Source organism: Epargyreus clarus, unplaced genomic scaffold, assembly GCF_041222505.1.
Source record: "Epargyreus clarus isolate Ecla_fem2 unplaced genomic scaffold, WU_Ecla_fem_2.2 ptg000004l, whole genome shotgun sequence".
Lineage (NCBI taxonomy): Eukaryota > Metazoa > Arthropoda > Insecta > Lepidoptera > Hesperiidae > Epargyreus > Epargyreus clarus.
In genome coordinates this window covers 2,782,426-2,799,911 of record NW_027332212.1, presented here as the reverse complement: position 1 = coordinate 2,799,911, position 17,486 = coordinate 2,782,426, and the positions used below count along the sequence as shown (strand labels likewise).

The 17,486-nt window shown below is 34.2% G+C and overlaps 1 protein-coding gene across 9 annotated transcripts in view; it reads left to right on the top strand.

The window, feature by feature from the left end:
* Nucleotides 1–17,486, top strand: part of Ypel (Yippee-like) — a 172,958-nt gene that overhangs the window by 119,412 nt on the left and 36,060 nt on the right. The window lies entirely within an intron of this gene.

The window sequence follows — 17,486 nt, the reverse complement described above, 5'->3', positions numbered from 1 at the left end:
ATTCTCCATGAACTAAGGCGATGATGATGCCACTACGTCGGAAATAATTGTGATTTGCTTCATGGACCTACCTGTAGCACATAAATCCTCTCTTGTTTTGTTGAATTATTTTGAAATATAATACCTTTAAAATATGAGTGTCGTAGACAATTTTTTACCACGTAAGTAATAATCTATATTTTCAACATTTTTTTTTTTCGTTTCTTGTGTGTTCCTTTCATATGCGATGTCTAAGGTCCATTATTACTAATCAATCAATTAATCTAGTTTTTGCCTCCTAAAGGTTGAAATTTGACAATGTGAATAAATAAATGGTCAAATGTAAATTTTCGATAGCCAAAACATTGGAAACATTGATGACTAATGTCTCGTGTAAAAAACATGCATAAGTTTTTTACACGAGATTTTCGTCAAGATCATTTTCTATCATTAGTTTACTTTTTAATGACGAATAGTTGAACTTTAGAAATTGCTTAAGTAAATGTCATGATGAATAGTAACATTACAACAAGCAGTTGATATAACGCACACCTAGTCTATCATTGAATAACAAGTTAATTAACGCACCGCCTATTCGTGCTAAGTGGCGCAAATATATGACAGTTAAAAGCTAAATGTCAAGCCTATTTAGTCATTTTACTGCTACGCGCGACTTAACGGCCTTGCCCATAACCTGAATTGAGTAAATTATTTTATCTAAAAATAAATAAAATTGAAGTGGTGTGGTGGTGGTCTTTTCGCCTGATTTTCTGTACGATATGATCTAGAATGTACTGAAGCGGTTCGTACAAAAGTTTTATTTGGGGATTGACGATTTCACGGGCTCTCTCTTATCCGACTCCGTTACCTCGAAAATAATTTATTAGCCGTCCTGAGTAAACATTCGAAATATATCGGAATAAGTTTTGAATGTATGGTTTGACCGAGGAGGTACCACCGCCACAACTATTTCTAGCGTGAATCAGTTCTGCGGTTTCGATGGAAAGAAGGAAGGTTGGAGGTAGTAGGTATGTACGTATTGGTGGGTGCTGGCTGACTTATATTTAAGGCATCTTAATCAAGCATCTAGTCCTCCGGAGTACCAACGCATTTGTGATCGGCTTAAGTTAGAACACCGGTTCTATATAAATCTGTATGAAGCTGGACCACAGCGACCACTTACCATCGGGTGCAATGCATCCTCATTTGCTACTTCAAAGTTATAGTACAGGATCCCTAGTATAGTTTTCATCATTTATTAATAACAAGCTGATTTTTCGTGAGTAGCTTCGTTTCGACAAGACGCCCAACATTTTTCCTTACAGCAATGTTGGTAAATGGTAGCTTGATGGGGCAGCAAGGATAAAATATGTTGACCGGACGAATTCTAAAAATTTATTACTAACCAAATTTTTCTTTGTTAATTATCAAGATAATTATTTAAATAACGTGAAAAAATATTTGTCCTACAAAATATAAGGTTTTTATTAAGGCGTCCCCCCTCTCCAACATGTATCATAAACAAGGCCATGAAAAATAATTACTAACCAGCTGATTTTTTTTTTATTGGCTGTCTACCATTTACATAGTCTACCATGCACATTGTCCTACAAATTACATGGTATGTCATCTCGGACCTACACTTAAAAGTTGTAGTACTAATACTTAATGTAAAAATAATTAGTATCAAGCTGAGTGTTCCAGAATAGCTTCGTTTCAATGAGACGCCCAACAAATTCTCGTACGAAAGTTCTCGATTGTGGTTTATAACTAAAAAAATAGGGATGAAATATGTTGATTTGACGAATCAAAAAAACATATTACTAACCGATTTTTTTTTTATTAATTATCGAGACAATTATCTAAATAACGTGAAAAAATATTTGTCCTACAAAATATAAGGTTTTTTTAAGGCGTCCCCCCTCTCCAACATGTATCATAAACAAGGTCATGAAAAATAATTACTAACCAGCTGATTTTTTTTTTATTAGCTGTCTAACATTTACACAGCTTACTACCCACATTGTCCTACAAATTGCGAAGTACGTTATTCCAGTCCGCCAGTTTTATAGTTTATTTATATTATATTATAGTTAAATTACAAATCTTGTAGGATTAATAAAAGTTACCCTTTTTTTGTAGGACATTGTTTTATTTAGATAAAAATTATATTATCCTATCACGTGATACCTTTGTCCTACAGTTACTAATAAAAAAAAGAATCCTGCGGAATTAACATCTTTTCAGCGTAGGTCCGAGATGACATACCATGCAATTTGTAGGACAATGTGCATGGTAGACTATGTAAATGGTAGACAGCCAATAAAAAAAAAATCAGCTGGTTAGTAATTATTTTTCATGACCTTGTTTATGATACATGTTGGAGAGGGGGGACGCCTTAATAAAAACCTTATATTATGTAGGACAAATATTTTTTCACGTTATTTAAATAATTATCTTGATAATTAACAAAGAAAAATTTGGTTAGTAATAAATTTTTAGAATTCGTCCGGTCAACATATTTTATCCTTGCTACCCCATCAAGCTACCATTTACCAACATTGCTGTAAGGAAAAATGTTGGGCGTCTTGTCGAAACGAAGCTACTCACGAAAAATCAGCTTGTTAGTAATAAATGATGAAAACTATACTAGGGATCCTGTACCATTATGGAAATGTAATAGATGACGTTGTCACCACAGTCAAAGTAAATTCCGACGTTCTACTTCACATCTGCCTACTGTCTCATTTTTCGTGGCCCTTTTCCAATCGTCACCGCCTTCGCATACTGAGAGGCCCTATCGGTGTTCCGCGAAGTGTTTTTGTTTTGACAGCCAGTCGTGGCACAGATAACCGATGTATTTATAATCTACGACAATAAATTGGTACTGAGAGATTCGTGGGGTTCTTTAAAGTTCAGTTTTGTGCCGCATACTTGGATCGTTCCATCATCCATCTTTGTCCAAGGTAATAAATACTCTATGAGATGTGTTTTTTCGAAGGTGCAAAAAAATCTACCCTTTAAATGTTGTTTCATGCGCAAATATTTAGCTGGTGGTAACTACTTGCAGTCAACAAGTCTGCTAGTAAAAATGTGATTTACTTACAAGTAATATATTTGGTATAAGTACACGCACTTTGAAAAATCAGATTTCGTGATTCGAATCGAAAACTGCGGTCATTAACCTATTTATGTGCATTTCAAAATAATATGAACAGAGCGTACGACAGAATCGTGAAACGTGGTCGTTCGTCGTAGTCGTAACGTATAAACGTTCCCACCGGGCGACTGAGATATATTCGGCAGAGGTCATTAGCACCCGCCGTCTACTTACCTACAATATGTATAAAACAACACTCGATTCGTATTTACATACGGATCAATTCCGTTGCCCTAAAACGGCGTATGAAAAATTTAAATCGGGGTACGTGAACGTTCTTGGTGCGTTAAATGAATATTGAATACATTATACTAGAGTCAAAATAATGCTAAATATCATCACTTGATCAAATGCATAGTTTACGATTCAATCCTTACTAATATCGATTAAAATAATCGATGTTTTGGGTCCAAAAGATCGATTCTCCGATTAATCGATCTTAGATCGCCATCCCTAGTTCCCGTGGGATTTTCGGGATAAAAACTATCCTATTTCCTTTCTCGGGTCTAAAGGCTATCTTTGTACAAAATTTCATTAAAATCGGTTCAGTGGTTTGGGCGTGAAGAAGAGACAACCAGACAGACAGACAGAGTTACTTTCGGATTTATAATATTAGTAAGGATACTTATAGGAATAAATAGATTTCTATGAAATATGTATATCCCCTCGTATTTGTGATAAAACAAAACAAGCAAGTTATGAGTTCTCTAAGCGAATTGCTGTTTGCTATAGAGTGTATTGACTGTGTACATACACTTTGAGGGGATCGGTACACTCGTCGCTCATGTAGAGAAAATGTTTCGTTTTTCAAGTACGCCTTTGAAACGGTAACCGTCAGACCACAGACTTGAAATGTATAGAAGTGTACGCGCCGGTTTGTGGCCTTCACATATTCCAAGGCTGCTGCTTTTTTATTTCATTAATTTTTAGTGAATTTTAGAAATTGACTTTCATTTGTTTTAGTTTTTATGAACAAAATGTGAAATATAAAAAAAGGAAACAGAAATTCTTTATTGGAAGGAAATAATGAAAAATCTTTATTTGCAACATAGCCACTAATTTCTTGCACAGTAAATTAAATATGTTTTCACCGTGTTTTCTTTTTCTGTTAAATAAATGCGACCACCATCGTTTTTTATTCTTTGGCCCTATTGTTGTTCTACATTTAAAATGTTTGACCCATTATGCCATTTCTATTAAAAATCGACTCTATGTGTATAACGGTGGAGAGTAATCGGTAGTTCTGAGTACACTTTATTTTGAAGGGTTCCTGTTTTTTATATGGTTTTTGCCATATTTTGTATGCGCTATATTCATTCCGGTTAAAATCGTTGTATTATAAATTTCGTATTGTCTTCAGACAATGTACAGGAAGGTATTAATCCAAGTATTCGCTTAAAGGAATGGTAAGTTTTTTATAAGATGGTCACTGCCGCCCATGGGCCAACCAATCTCTAACCAACTCCATATTATTATATTTTTATTTATTTTGATAGCAAATGGCGTTGAAGGAAATCAAAATAAATAAAAAAAACATTTTGACAAAAAGTGGAGTTGACTGATTTGCTAATTAAGGTATCGATATAGAATAAGGTTCTGAGGCCGATCAAAAATGCCTTGCCACTTTTGAGGACTCAAGTGGTGGCCTCATATCCATTCACACCCATCAGTAGTTTGAAATGGTTTATGAAAAAATTGTAACTGACAATTTATAAGTGCCCCATAGTCCTAAAACGCTAGTAGACACAAAATAATTTGATTTCAACTGCGGTAAAAGGATGTTATGTCCATTATGTTTTTGTTTAAAAGGCATGGTAAAATGGAGATACGATTAGTTATAACTTAATTGTTGTGAGGAGTTCTAGCTTAGTATTTAGAACATACAGTTTCTGTGATCAGTCTACAAAAGAACTGGTCTTATTGGAATCAGTGTTCACCTATCATAAGGTCGTCGAAGACCTTTTAACGTTCGACAGCACCACCGCGACATTTATTTCTGCTTAACAACAGCAGTGTTAAGCGCCGCTGTGTTCCAGATGGAAAGCGTGGAAAGTAGATACACAAATAAGGCGTTCCAATAGTCCTCAGCAGTAGGAATGCATCTCGGTTATCTTATATCTTACTTAGACTTGATTACAAATGTCCATGGGTGGTAGATGTCATCGTATTAGATGCATACTCTTTTAGTACTTCTATAATATAAAATACAAATTTAGTAAAAAATGGTTATAAAAACAACCAGTGCATCCACGTTGGCGCTTATAACACATTAAAAATGTGGATGCGAATTTTGTGATCTACATTGCTATCTCGTTACTTACTTTAGGTACATTCTCACGTCCTCCATCCTCCGAATACATTTCGGCACAATTAAACGCAAAAGTTATTATCTTTCGCTTAACAAAAGCCGGTTTTCTCGGCCACAAAAAGGTGTTATTACTCCAAAAGTGATAAAATCGACTTGCATTTTTAATAACAGCCATTTTAGCATCGAATACAGTTACGTTAATGAACACGGCAATGGGAACTTTCGGGCTTGGTAATAATTAGTGGTTTTCGCCTAAAAGCCGTTGGGTAAGGACTTTAGCAGACTTGCTACTTTTTGTGTTGCGAATTATCAGTGCGGATATGCCGTATGTCGTTTATTTTTTGCCTTTTCTCTATCTTTGGCTTGGGATTTATCAATGCAGTTATGATTTATGTATATTGAGGCATTCCAGCGAGCACGCTACACCATTCATCATCATCAGAATGTAGAATTACTTTCTATCAACCAAGAATTGTATTTAAATCAAATCAACTCGTTTACTTCTACAAATATTGGTTATTTAAAGGCATTTTCCTTTTTTATTAAATGAAAATGCCATACTCAACTTGCTATCATTTACTAGTAAAAATAAAGCAATTTTGTTCAATATAAAAATCGTAAAGCATAAATTAATAAGTGTGCGCACCCCCTAAACACGATTTAAAACTAAATGGGTTTCCGTTCCACGTTGTTACCTCGTCAAGCATCCTACATTTTAAATTCGCATTCGTAGATTCTCATATCAACTATGTCCTGAAAAAAATGTCTATGTACCTATTAGTAGCGACCGACTAACCGTAATTTTAATTATAGGTTAATGAGATGCTAACTCACTTAAATTAGTAAATTTGACTAATTTATTCTCGTAGACAAAATAAAATTAAGTTATTTTTCTTTTTCTTTACTGTGTGGGTAAGGAACTGTGTATTTCTTTGTTCCGCTATATTCTTTGTTAGGATAAAATATATTTGCACGACTCATGATGCGAAGCATCAGAGAGTGCTTTACGATCGAAAAATTTTTTTCGCTTCATCTGTCAAAATGCAATAATACTAAAAGTTTTTTTTTATAATATAGGAGTAGCAGACGAGCATGCAGTCCACCTGATGGTAAGTGGCAACTGCCGCCCATAGACATCAGTAATCAATCAGAAAAGTATATCTCCCTTACCACACCCTTCAAAACGGAACACAGCAGCGCCAAACACTGCTCTATGCCGCCGGAGTCGAACCACAAAGGGTTCTACCAACTTGAAGATATAGCACTTTAAATATACAGAAAGATACCGTAGCCTCACACGCAGATGAGGTGTCCTAACTAAGTCATCTGGGCTAGCAATCAATCTATAATCAAACTCAGTTAGAAGTTCAATCCTAATTAGAATTGATTACAAGTGTCCAGAGGACAGTGACGTACCATCGTGTGGACTAATTGCTAGCTTCCTCAATGTATAATAAAAAGCTCTGCTGTCTTTTGGATTAAAGGGTGTGGCAAGGAATTGGACTTATCTGAGGCGGTCTAACTTAGTACTCCTGGGTGACAATACATCTGTGACCGAGTCTGGTAAGTCTGTCTCTGGTAGACTCTCATCTTATCTGGAGTTGATTACTGATGTCCATTATGCTCGTTTGATACCTCTACATTTCTTACAAAAATCCAAAAGTAAGAATTTATTCATCGTGTACTCGTATCTACCTTCTTCTATATACTTTTTTAATAATATCCCTTAGCTCGCACACCTAATACCGAATCTATTGATTCGTTATGGTGTAGAGTACTGTGGATGTGCGTGTGGTCTTCCGAGCGATTGCCCGCTATTATTAGCGACGGGGACCGTGGGAGGTGGACCCCCGTGATTGTCGATAGCAATGCAAGTCAGCTGTTTGACACTTGTTCGGTGGAATGCAACTACTTTGCTTACTGGGAGTTAATTTTATCAGGAACTTTGTGTATGGTATCTAAAATTGATATAAATGATACTCTAAAAGTTTTTATATTATAAATCGATATTAATATAAATTATGTTTTAGTAAACTAAATATTAGAAGTTTATTTTATAATCTTGCCTTAAAATAGGGTACAATTCAACAACTAGGGACAACAACAAATACGGAAGTCAACGACAAAAATATTATTTACATTTTAATTATTACGCATTTGTAATTAAAATGTATATTGTATCAATAAAGATTTATTTTAATACACATTATCAATGCAAATTTATATTTACGACGTTATGCAAAATTATTATAAATTATTCAAAAATTTTAGTTGCTATACTTACTGGAGGTTTAAGTGAGCAATATTTTAAAGCATCTAATGTCCTGAGTGTCGTTCCGAGAAGGAACGGGAACATTACGGATTCAGTACCCTCGCAGATTTGGCGCGGCGGGTCAACAAACGAATAATATACTATTACGTGGCTGTCGACCTCGCCATCCCGTCTTGATGACTCTGAAAGTGCTGGTATCATGCTAAATGTCCACGATACGTGGTATTCTAAATGTCCAGGATTCGATCTAAGTCGATAGTTCGATCTAAAGTCACCGTCTCCCAAACTATCGCCAAAACCAAATGGTTACGCGTATCTAGTCGCTTAGGCTATTGAGGAGTTGCTTAAGCCACTTCTTGCTCGAGCGTCCAATTTGTCGTTTCAATGACCGGCGAGCGGTAGGTACATTTTTGCTTTTATTCGAAAAATCTGTCAACGGTATATGCGTCTGAATAAACACTTAAGATATTTTATACCACCACTTAATCGCTACCAGTTATTCAAACAAAAGTAGCCAATGGGCGGTCAGTATAAAGGCATAAGACATGATTCTTGTTTAGGTCATAATTTATTAATTTAAATATTTTATTAATTGACATTTTTGATGAAGCTGAAGACGATGACGCTGTGTTACGATTTCAATGACCAACAACAACAACAATGACCATGTTCGCGCCATTATGTCCTGAAAAGCAGACTCATTCGAAAACACTTTCCAATTTAGTTCTAAGAATCGTCTTTATATTAAGTATAAATTTTAGTAACCAAACACGTCAAAGTAACGTCACCCATTCTTATAATTGCTGACAAAAAATCTAAAAATGCTGACGACATCAGTAGGTGTCGTTACTGGAAATTTCCGATTCGACGTAGACGGTCCAGTCAATTAATTTATAAACGTGCAAACGTTATGATTCGGTGAATTCAGTGGGAAAATATGAGAAATGTGAATGGGCTTTTAATTACGAGCCGCGTGGGAGTTTGACCGTGAACTTGATAAACATGGCTGCCGAAGAACAGCTGATCGTTAAACGAGGGGAGACGGCAGACGATATTGATGAATTAATTAATAATCTTACGAGAATGAAGGACCTTCGTCTAAATGGGCTTCGGTAATAAGAATTCGATGAGGTAACATCAAAATAAGAGTAGTTACGAAATTAGATTGTATAAATGATATTGCTATGTTTTGATTCGATGAAATTTATGTTTGGAAAGACCTAAATTTAGTAATATATTAGAACCACACCTACACCAAGTACTACATTTTATATTTTATAATAGTAAAGATGTATATGTAACTGTTGAATGAGTCAAAATTGTTATATTTGGCACAGTTATTATCAAATCTTTCAAATTATCATTATCATGTGTTTTTAAAGAAGGTATTTGTGGAAATAAAGATATTAGTGACAGATTATAATTATATATACACATATATTTGTACATTGCACTTACTTTATCTTAATTATACTCATACGTGTACACTATCGGTCAGTATTTTGGGCCGTGAGCATGACTTTAACTTTCTTCCGCCCAAACATAATTTGCATGGCAATGTCCCGAATTCGTGTTAAAAGCAGTGTCTGGTAGCAAACGTGGTTATCAATCTCTGCGAAACTTGTTCGACTGGTTTGTGGGACCGCCTGGTCATTTGGTCCGGCCATCTTCCGGGTCAAAAACATATAATATACCCAGATTTCTGTCGGATCTCTATTAGACGTCTTTCCGAAGATGAAAGTTATTTATGTATGCTAAACATGTGAGAAATGAATTCTTAGAACTGGTTAGTGAAATGCTAATAAAATGTCTATATCGTAGTATTTGTTGTTGAATTCTGAGTAGCGCCATGTTTCGTGAAGCGTCTAAAGGATTATCTTTTGGTGTAATGCTTATGTCTAGGTCTATAGATCTAGTCTGGGTTTACTCAGAATGCTTCAGTGAAGTTTAGTTAGTGTTTATGAACGGTAATGTAGGTATATTATCTTGTTAAATAAAAATGTTAAAATCGTTTGAGCTTTTTTGATTTGTTTATATTTGGATTCAAAATATATTTAAACGTTATTTGAAAGGCAATTTAAATCATATTAAATCAAAGCCATAAAAAATATACAGTTATAATTTGTACAAGGAAGCAATTAAGATGATATCAACAAATAGTTAAATTTTATTTATTCATAGTATCATTAAACGGATAATGTCATTAGAATATTAACTTTATTTGCCCACAAGGTGGCGGTGACTGACTGATATATTGAAAATGTAAATATTTAGATTGTTAATGTTTATTCATATATTTTTTGTACTTCATACTTTTCGACAAGTTTACAAATGTAAACAATTTAATGTTTACGAAGATTTCCGTGTACAATATTTTAAACGAAAAGTATTTTTATCGACAATGATAAATAAATAACTGAGATAAAATTGCGAGAAATATAAGGGTTTGTATATAAGAACCAAACTGCGAAAAGTCTTGGAATAGACAAAGAAAAAATAGCGGTCAATAAAATTCATATGTGATGAAACCAAAATAAACAAGTGTGGATTATCAGTAAGTTTACGAGAACACGTTTTGTGGAGTTCAACAGAATGTTACATCGTTTGTCGAACGACCGAGAAGGTCACTGTCGTCGAAACAACACCCATCAAATTATAACGGCCATTAGTATGTGATTCATGGGTTTTTGAAGTGAAAACTTCTATAGGCGTAGACGATTTAGGTAGAGGGGAATCTTATGGATGCGCGTCAGCAAAATGCTAGTGTCTAAGATACGAATACTATGTAAAAATACTATAAGAAGCAAACTGTTAAAAATCTCGGAATAGACAAAGAAAAAATAGCGTGCAAACAAATCATATGTGATGAAACCAACATAAACAAAACGCTGGATTTCCCGAAGCTTTACGAGAACACGTTTTGTAGAGTTCAAAAGAATGGTACACATTGTATGTCGAATGACCGAGAAATAGCTGTCATCGAATATGAAATGAAATGAAATGAAATGAAATGAAATGAAATGAAATGAAATGAAATTATTTATATATCGTCCATATAAAAAAGGGTTTGATTATAATATTTGTCCAGGAGCTTTTGCTCCGATTTTCCAGTGTTTTTTATTAGGAGGAGGAGATTGATAATGACGCGAAAATAAAATATTTCATTCATTTTATTAGTTCTTTGTGACGCCATTTCTAATTGAAATGTTTTTGGAGGTTGTGTGGTGGATTTCATTAAGTATTAATCGTTGTTTTATAACAATCATCCTGACATTTAGGAAAAATCTTTTATTTCTTATTACAATACGTTTAATTTCACAGAACTGTATTTGTTTTAGGTCTGAGTTTAATTCACTCTTTATCAAGCTAAACGTCCGATATTGAAAATAAAAACTATTAACTCAATAAAAACTTTTTCCGATGTTAACACTCTGAAGTACCTACGTGATATTTACTTGAATGCTCCGATCATATTTTGCCTTACGTTATACGTTATAACTGTAATAAGTATCGTTAGGTACTTATCAAACGGTCTGTTATAAGTACAAACATTATAAAGTTGGTAATCAAATGTTATAATTACAAAGAAACTTTAGCTACAGACTAACCAATAATGCTTAGGAATTCCTTTTACAGACCACTTTAGATTTAAATTTTGCAACATTTTCCCAACGGATGAACCGGAGTTGGCGAGTTCAGATTCCGCCTCGCTAATCCTTCATCACGGCCGATTAGGGTCAAATTGAGTGGATAAGAGTTAACGGTAATCGGCTTACACGTTTTAACTGTTATCGTGTAGTCAACAAAATGGTACAACAGTTTTAAAGACTGCCTAACTAATGATAAAAGAAATTATCATTAGCAACAATTTCAAGATATTTTTAAGTAATGATATAAATTTAACTATTTTATCCTTACCATCAATTTCAAGATGTGGTTGCTTGCCAATTGTTGGCTCAATTAGATCCATTAACTTGCTTGCTTAAAAAACGTATCCTTATGTATGTGTGTTTATATTGCATTACGTTATGGAGTATTTTTTTCCTAAAATAATATTAAATAGTTCAAAATCGTGTGTTTATATTGCATTAAGTGAAAGTATTAAAGTTATTTCTTTATTAAATTATATAAATAGTTCCAAAATTACATATATTTCTAAAGTGACCTACATAAACGTCCTTGTAAAAGTTTTATTTAAAATAATGTTAAACATACATGTTTATCGTCTATTTATAAACTTTTTATCGAAAACCGGTCCTATGGTTTTCATTTAAGGTCGCACTACATTCGTGGACGAAGTTGCGAGAGGCAACAATGTTACTAAATAAGTAATAAATAATATAGAATTGAACTGATTGTTTTCCCACTGCTGGGCAAGGGGCACCCCTCTAAGTGAGACAGGTTTAGATCATTGTTCGCGACCCTGGTGCTAATGGGTAGACATCACACACTTTCGAGACCTTTTTGTAGGGAGTCTCAGGTGTGTTGATTTCCTCCCGATGTTTTCCTTAATCATTAAAGAAAATTATTATACAGACAATTTAGAAAAACCAAAGATGTGCCTGATTCATTTGTTTGTTTGTTAATTATAAATACTTTGTATGTATTATTTAATTATCATATTAATTATTGCTTTATAGATTTCTTTGAAATATATAAAAAATATTACACTTGCCTGGGTTACAAGTTCGAACCTACTGATTAAGAGATCGAGTTTCAACCTATAGTATAGTAGTTCTAAGTATTATACTTGGGTGTACTTATTATATCCAAGTCTTCATTCTAATGGAATTTTAACTACGACTTTATAACACTCATTTCAAGGCGCAACGTTGGGATTCCAACAACTATCTGGGTTTACGAGTGTCGTTCATTTCGTCGTATTGTCGGCTACAGAGCGAACTCTGTAGTCTGAACAGGGATTACACGTCCTCTTTTATCAACATCAGCTGTCGTAAAGTTTGTGTTCATCTTTTGTAGATATCTATGTTCATTAATTCCATCTGTAATTATAAGAGTAGTCATAAATATCTATAATTTAAAATATCAAAAATATTATATTATTTTAAAATATAATATATTATATTAAATCTATAATTTAAAATTTTAAACTGTAACACATTGTATCCAGGTAAAATGCCTAAAATACTTTTCAGACTTTAATTATTTTTCAATTAAAGTTATATAGAAACAAACAGACATTTTATTTTCAATTATTTACAGTTTGTAATTATATCTAAATATTCATCCAAGTTTAACTGTTTATTCAATAAGTATTAAAACTGATTATTATTCTTTAACGTTATTTTAATAATGTTAAAGGTTCATCATTTCAGGGAAGGATGTCGGGATTTAGTTAACCATTCTTATTACCAGTTTTATGAGCGTTCATTCATTTCGTTGTATTATCCGGAGCGAATTCTGTTTAAGGATTAGAGGAGCTCTTTGTATATCAGCTGTTCTGTATTGTTTTTTTTATAATATAGGATTAGCAGACGAACATGCAGTTCCACTGATGGTAAGTGGCTACTGCCGCCCATGGACATCTGTAATCCATACCAGATAGGATTAGATATTCCTGCCTGAGGTCGGCCACAGATACGCCGCTACCCCTGAAGACTAAGCTCGAACGCCTCGGAAAAGTATGTCTCCCTTACCACACCCTTCAAACCAGAACACAACAGCGTTTAACACTGCTGTTATGAGGTGTGGCGGTGGTGCCGCCGGAGTCGGACCACAAAGGGTTCTACTGTAGTATAAGTAGCAGGCTGGTTCTTAGTAAAGAAGCGTCTTGATGGTTTGATTGTCTTAATACTACTCTAACACTAACTTGTATATTACACGGCTTAGCTCCACACTACCACCTTCGAATTTTCCTACCATGTTTGTTCATGTTTGTTCAGCCTTTATTGATCTCCTCATTCATCGTTACAGTTATACTCGTCTATTAATTATTGTTTGTGACATGTCTGCGTCTTTGTCTCGAAATAGCGCGATGACTAGATACAGTTAATCTTTGTGAATATTCTTGGGATAAAATTGTAAATTTGGGATGGGATGGAAAAAAAATTAAGTACTAACTTTTACAATATAATTTTACCCGCCGCTTCTCTAGCGGACAGAGGTCAATATCAATTGGTTAGTGGCAGCTTAAAGGTTGTTTTTATTTATACCGTGAAAGCGGTACTTTTTTCGGTATAAAAGATACTCTATGTACTTTTCTGAACCTGTTATAAAATATCGCGACGATCGGATATGTAATTAAGGCGTAACAGGTAGCAAACAAACAAACTTGCGGTCGTATTTATAATATTGTTAGTTAGGACTGATAGAAGCAGATCGCCTACTGGCTAAGAAACTCACCCTCTTTATCGAGGGGTCCGAGGTTCAAGTCCCAGGCATACACTTCTGATTTCTCAAAATTATGTGTGTAATTCAATCCATCCATCATTCTGAGAGGAAACCCGTGCCCAGCAGTGGGACAGTAATGGGATGATGATGATAGATAGGATTAGATCAACTGTGGTCACGAATACGCACATATACCTCGCTCGAATGAGACTAAGATCTCTTTTCAGGGTTAATGGATGGAAGAATAAATATGAGAGCAATGGCCGAAACGTAAATATAATTACCTTGAATAAATGCTTATGAATCCTTTTGCGTATTAGCCTTAAGAAAATAATTGTAAGGGTCAAGGTTAGAACGTATTGTTTAAAATTTTGCAAATGCTGACAAAACTTACGAAAAATATTTACGTTATATGAATTGTTTGTTATGTTATGGTAATTTTGTTTTCATAAAAGTATGTGAATACTGAATGATAATTAAATGAAAGGTTTTTCGGACAAAAATACAGATACGAAGGTTACTAAAAATATTGTTTGTAACTACATTTTAACATGTCAATTACCATATACATATTCACACATCGGCGCAGATAGAGTTTTTATTATTTTTATATATTATTATGTTTTAAATATGTCAAATAGCTTAGTCTTTATCCATTTCCAACTATAAAGTACTGGATGTAGATCTGACGTAGGTCCGAGGTACGATTCCCAGAGACGCACATTTAATTTTTCAAAGTTATGTGCTTATTATCAGTAATTAATTTTTAATTACTATAACGCTGAATAAAAACATCGTGAGGAAACTTACACGCCTAAATGTTCTTTACAAAAAAAACTTCTAAAAGGTGTGTGAAGTCTACCAATTCGATCTTGGCCAGTAAGGTGGACTATGGCCTAAATCCCTTTCACTTTGAAAGCAGTTTGCTGTAAAGGATTCTGAATTAATTGCTCATTATGAATTTAAATATTTCCTTCGATTGTGGGTGTTAGTGAAATCCTAGCGCGGAGTTATGATAGTAGAAAGCGTTTCTTTAAAGCGTTTAATGTAGCTTTCTAATTGAAATAATTATGAAAACCGGTCAAGTAGTTGGTCATCTAAAATTTTCAATAGCCTTCTGTTATATTACTAATATGACATCTCTCTACTTATTTTATAATTATAAGATTATTTTTATACTATAGAATTAACAAGTGAATATGCAGTCCAATTGATGGTAAGTGGCCACTGCCACTGCCGTCCATGGATATCTGCAATCAACCCTAAATAAAATTAGATTTCTACCTGAGGTCAGTCACAGATGCGTGTCCTATCCTCGGACAAGTATGTCTCCTTTAACACTTTTCAAAACAGAACACAGCAGCGCTTAACACTTCTATTGTTAGGCAGAAACAGGTGTTGCGATTGTTCGTTCGTGTACCTTTTCAACAAGATGCACGGAGTGCGTTACCAAATTTCAGGATAACATTATTTCTAATATAATTTAGGTAAAGTGGAATTCCGTAAATCAAAAGTGACACGCCAATCAGTAATTGTGTAATAATAAAATTAGTTATCATAGTTAGTCGGTCAAGATAACTATAGCGAGGGCTCGGACAGTCTATTGTAACAGACAGCAATCCGTACACAAAGACGCATCCAAATCAAATGCGTAATGATCTTATGTTAATGATTCAACGTTACATAGACCTGCCCCTGACTTCTATTATTACTAATTGTAAATATATCTAATATGATAATATATTTTCAACGTGGAATGTTTTGTAAACTCATGTGAATTCATGCGGCACAGATAAAGTTCGACGTGCGATAACAGGCACGTCTATATCTCGCTGCTATCTTAATGGGACAGCTCGTTAATCTTCAGCGGATTATGTGTCATTTCATTATTTATTGTTTGTTATTAACGGTTTCCTTGTTGCAATTATTTTCCTTAATGTAGATCTTTAATGTTTTTAATGGGTATAAAATAATAATCCAATGTGTCTAATGTTTTGTCTATCAATTATTGACATTTAACAATTACTTCCTACGAGGAATTGCCAAATTTCTAAGTTTGTTAGGCAAAATTTGGATGGATTAAGTATTAATAACGGGCGTATATGAATGTTGTAAGCGTTGTAACTGATATAAATGCTCCCAAAGATTATGAAATATTAACATTTATTTAACATAATATTATTTTTATGATTTCTCAGAAGATTATCTACTTATTATTTATTTACTTTCATGAATTAAAATAAGTTCGCCGTCCATATCATTGCTCAACCCTATATAATAATGGAGTCCTTTTCCATTCGAGTTTGTAACTGTCGTTTATTTTAAAAGGACGTTTCAATTTTATCTATTTAGCAGTATACATTTAAAATATGCTGAGGTTTAATTTTCCAGTCCAGTTCACACATTAAATACATAACTTGTGTCGCTTACGCCTTTATAACTTCGTCGCGAGTGTAAGGTTCAAATTCAATTGTGCTACAGATTCACCTTTGCCATTAGCATGCAGACAGTTGTCAAAACATTAGTCAATCAGCATAGGTCAACTAGGTGTAAAATTGGTGGGTGTAGGCGTTAGTCACTAATGAATTGATACGGAACTTGGCACACACTAAAATGATTAAAAGAGAATCATATTATATAATATTATGAGTACACTGTGGTTTCACCGGCGTGTAAAGGTGTAAATACTAGGGGGATTTAAGGTTTTTTCGACGAACCCCATTTTTTTCCGATAATAAAAGCAGCCTCAGTTATCTCTTATAAATTTTCTATATATATTTTATATTCTTTTGAAGGTGGTAGAACCCTTTGTGGTTCGACTCCGGCGGCACCACCGCCACACCTATTTCTACCTAATAACAGCAGTGTTAAACGCTGCTGTGTTCCGGTTTGAAGGGTGTGGTAAGGGAGACAGACTTTTCCGAGGCGTTCCAGCTTAGTCCTCAGGGGTAGCGGCGCATCTTTGGCCGACCTCAGGTAGGAATATCTAATCCTATCTGGGGTTGATTACAGATGTCCATGGGCGGCAGTAGCCACTTACCATCAGGTGGACTGCATGCTCGTCTGCTACTCTTATATTATAAAAAAAAAAAAAAAAAAATTCAGCTAACTTTACAGTCCTGTCAAAATCTGTCCAGCCCGGAGATTAGCCGAAATAAACAGATGGACAAAAAAAAATATTATTGTTTTTTTTTATAAGTACCAATATAATTTAATTAGCATTTAGCAAAAAGCTATTATTGTGAGATTACTCAAGTCCAAACCTTTACGAAGATTTGACTTGATCAAAAGCTGTGCTAAAAGCTCTTGTAAGCCTACGCAAACCAAGTCAAACACTATCCACACATTTGAATTTGAAGATTTGGCAAGTGCGGACCTATAGGAATACTTTATTTATACTACGTTTGTTAATATTG